The 4395-nt window shown below is 47.6% G+C and overlaps 1 pseudogene; it reads left to right on the top strand.

Annotated features, from left to right (window-relative positions):
- The first annotated feature begins 1611 nt into the window (after positions 1 to 1611).
- LOC100352970 (microprocessor complex subunit DGCR8 pseudogene) lies at positions 1612 to 3840 on the top strand (annotated as a pseudogene).
- Positions 3841 to 4395: the final 555 nt, after the last annotated feature.

The raw sequence follows: 4395 nt of genomic DNA, 5'->3' as shown, positions 1-4395 counted from the left end.
CTTATAGGAGTTGAGAGTAGAATAGTAGGTACTGAAAATTGGGGAGAGAAGGGATAGGGAATGATGGGAAAAGGCTGGTTAATAGGTAGTAAGTTAGACGCAAGCGTCATGACACAATAATATAAGCTGTGGTTTGGAATTCCCACATCCCATATCCAGATGGGAGTTCAAGCCCTGGCTGCTTCATCGGTCATCCAGCACCTGGGAATGCAGAAGATGGCCCAAGAACTTGAGTCCTTGCCACCCACATGGGAGACCTGGATGAAGTTCTTGGCTTCTGGTTGGCCTCGCCAAGATCTGGATATTGTGACTATTTGGTGAGTGAACCAACATGTTGATGAAGTCTCTCCATTTCTCCCTGACAATGTATCTTTTAAATAAATAAACCTCAAACAAATACAGATACTAAGTTATAATCATAACATTTTGATTATTGTATGTTTAGGATAATTATTGATAATAATAATGCACTATACTTTTAAAAAATTGTTTATTTGAAAGGCAGAATGACAGAGAGAGAGGTAGAGGCAGATAGACACACACATATATATAAAGAGAGACAGAGTGAAAGAGAGATAGAGAGAGAGAAAGAAAAGAGAGAAAGAGATACCTTCTAGCTGCTGGTACATTCCCTAAATGGCCACAGTAGCCACATCAGGGCCAGACCCAAGACAAGAGTCATTAATTCCACCATAGTCTCCCACATGAGTGGAAAGGACCAAAGTACATGGGCCATGGGCCATTATCCACTGCCTCCCAGATGGATTAGCAGGAATCCAGATAGGAAGTAATGGCTTAACCCTCTAGCCACAACATCTACATCAATACATACAATTTTTACATATCAGTTAAAATATAAGATGTATATGCCTTTGTTGTGGACAAGACACTTAACACCTCTGAGTTTTCATTTTCTAGTATTTTTTAATGAGGAGAATTTCAGGCTGATCTCATAAGACTTCTGGGAAGATTAAGTTAGATAATACTTATAAAATATCTGAGACATAGGAATCTAATTTTGTGACATGTCTGGTTCCTTAAACATAAACCAAAAGTGTATTGACTCATAAGATTTGTTATACTCAGTTTTCAAGCCAGTTTGCTTGAAACACACTACATTCAAAATCTTCTTTCTCTCAAGGCTAATGACCTATTATTTTTGTTGAGAAAATCATGAAATATGTTTCCTCTAGCCTAAGTGTCTTTCCAGATGATGGCAGTGGGGGTGTTTGTGGTGGCTGCAGCCGCCAAGCGATGAGGGTCTACCTGCTGCTGTAGGGCTGTGGGCGGCTCTGGCAGGCTGCAGGCAGTGGTGCAGGTGCAAGAAGAAAGGGGCCACTTTGGCCTGAAGACCTACTCGTGTAGCTGTCAGTCATTTAAGTTGAGTGCCTTGCCTTGTGATTTCCAATAATTGAGGCAGTGGTTTTAAAAGCTGTCTACATTAATGAAAAGAACAATGGGGCCAGCTTGACTAAGCCTCTAGGGCACACAGTGCAGCTAGGACGGTCCCTCCTGGGTCTCCATGAATTTGTGCATGTAAGCTTTATAGATTCATGTAAGTTTTTTTTTTTTAAACACTGGTCTTTTAAAATAATCTTACCTGCTTTTAGTATGGAGACATATGAAAATGCCTCTCTGTGCCCACATGAGGCTGTAGGAAAAGTGGTGGTGGAGAACCCAGCTTGCTCATTCCCATTGCTGCCCCATGAAAAGTCTCCACCACCTCCGTTGCAAATGTCCAGTGATGCAGTGGTAATGTACATTGGCTCTGGTAGTGAAGAACAGTCCAACCCCCGTGCTGAGGACCAGTTCTACTTTTGTGGAGCTTCGCTTCTCTGCAAAGGATCCTTCTCTAAGGGCTGTCTCCTCATAGACCCGAACTGTAGTGGCCACAGCCCGCACACCACCTGGTAAGCATCTGAAAGTTCTCCCCTGACCTTAAGTTGCTTAAATATGTAAGGATTAGCTTGAGCTTTACCGAGAGCGGCAGGAGTAAGGATAGGAAGGTGCTGTACATGGGAGTGGAATGTGATGCTTGGGCCAGTGCGGCCGGCTCCTTCATCCTGTCAGTGTAGACGTGCATGCTTCTCCCTTTGGTGGGAGTGTTGGTACCAGGGTAAGCCTGGTGGGTGAGAGTACGGATAGAAGGATGAGGAGAAAGAGCTGGATCAGGAAAAAGAGAGTGGAGTACACAGTGCTCAGTGAGTTAGAAAATTTTACTGACACTTTGGAGCCAGATGAAAAGCAGGTGGGTTTTCGGCCAAAGCAATCCTTCAGAGAGAGTGGATGAAGAGGCCTTGAATTTCTCCTCCGAGGATAACTTGGACAATTTGCTGGAGGAAGACCTTTGTGCTCCTAAAAAGAAGCAAATGGATGAGAAATATGGAGGAGACAGTGACCACGCATCCAACAGAGAGGCAGCCACTCCCCACTGGGTAGATCATGACATTGCACAACTCTGGAGTTCTCGTGTACCTGCACAGAGAGCCTCGGTGGTCATCTGGTCCAGGTGGTACTTCTTGGGAACTGGAAGCATATGGAAACACGACCCTCCTCTGAGTAGCATCCCCTGCCTGCATTGAAAGAAAATGAAGAACAATGAGGAATGGGAGCAGAGCAGGACCTCAGCTCTGGTAGGGAGGTATCTTCCATCAAGCCTCTGAGCCAATCCACAGAGCTGGAGTAACCCCTGGAGGAGCCTGACTCCATGGGCACCGACTCCGGGCCCCAAGATGAGAAGGATCTTGTGGGGGCCAAAGCAGCCACTGGGCCCTGGGGCAGGTGAAGGCCTAAGTTGAAGTGTGTAAAGTGTGAATCAGTTGATCTTGAGGAATTTTGGAGCTACCCTGAGCTACTACTTTGAGCAAGTCAGTAAGAAAAAGTTCAGGATGTGGTCTGAGTGGCAGCAGTTCAACTGCGAGAAGAAGCAGAAGCAGCTGAGTTGGAGAGACCCGTCCTGCCAGTTAATCAGAGGCTCATCACTCTGTCAGTACAAGATGAGCCCACGAAGAGTTTGTCATCAACCCCGACGGCAAGTCGGGGGTTTACATCCTGCAAGAGTACTTGCAGCATATCCTCAAGGTCCACCCTATGTATAACTTCATCGAATGTGAGAACCCAAGTGAACCTTATGGTGCCTCAGTGACCTCTGATGGTGTGACTTACGGATCTGGAACTGCAAGCAGCAAAAAACTTGTGAAGAATAAAGCTGCCCATACCAGACTGGAGATCCTCAGCCCTGATTGTTTGGTAGACCTCTGAGAAGCCCAAAGACAGCAAGGGGCTTGAATATTTTAACCACATCCGTATCGAGGACTCGCGGGTCTACCAGCTGACCAGAGAGGCTGGGCTGTTGTCTCCATATCGGATCCTCCAGGAGTACCTTAAAAGACACCATGGAATGGGTGACACATCCATCAGGTTTGGGGTGGATCCTGGTAAAAACCAAAGGAGCGAATACTTATGGTGTGCGGCAAGCACATGGTGTGCCAGTGGTGTGAGAATAAGAGGGTTGGCAATCAGTTGGCCTCCCAAAAGATCCTCCAGCTGCTGCACCCACACGTCAAGAATCGGGGCTCCTTACTACGCATATATGGCTGTGAGAGCAGCAAGATGATCAAACAGGAAACCTTGGACAACAGCGTGATTGAGCTGCAGCAGAACACCAAGAAGAACAAGTCCAACCTACAGATCCTGAGCAAGCTCCCAGAGGAGATGAAGAGGCTGGCGGAAGAGTGGGAGGAGACTGGGAAGAAGTCCAAGATGCCGACTGTGGTGTCTGCTCAGCCTGGCAGCAAGCCCCTGTGCACTGTGGAGGTGAGAGGTGGCAGCGTGGTCTAGGGCCAGGGCCTGCCAGCTGCACTCCCAAGGAGAACACTGGCCTCTGCAGCATCTGGCCTCCAGCCTGCTTCCTCTGCTGTGGCCAGTGTGCTAAGGGCCTGGGCCAGACCATGGTGGCTCTGGCGCATGGAACAGCCATGGCCACAGCACACATTCCCAGCTGCTGCTCTCCCTGGGAGGCTAATTCCGGGTCTGAATGGATATCGTTCAGGATCAACTCAAAGTGACCACACGTCAAAGCTGATAACTCATAGACAGCTGTAGACCCTGCTGTGTGTATGCCTGCTTCAGACTGTTTTTTAATAAATGTGTTCATGAATTTTAGTATGCAGTATGCACTGACACCAAAGACTCAGATGAGAGATGGAATGAGAATGGGTGACCACACCTTGTGGCTGTGGCTGGCCCATGGTGCCAGCTGCCCTGTGCCCCCAGCTCCTGGAGAGCCAGTGCAGGGACCTAGTCTGATGGTGCCCACAGCACCCGTCCCCTATCCATCTTCTGTATTTGCCCCTTTTCTCTGAAAAAGTTTCAGCAGTTGAAAGGAGTACCTAA

Source organism: Oryctolagus cuniculus, chromosome 18 (assembly GCF_051225735.1).
Source record: "Oryctolagus cuniculus isolate XC-2025 breed Fujian yellow rabbit chromosome 18, ASM5122573v1, whole genome shotgun sequence".
Taxonomy (NCBI): domain Eukaryota; kingdom Metazoa; phylum Chordata; class Mammalia; order Lagomorpha; family Leporidae; genus Oryctolagus; species Oryctolagus cuniculus.
The sequence above is the reverse complement of the archived record's forward strand: the minus strand, read 5'-3'. Positions and strand labels throughout refer to the sequence as shown.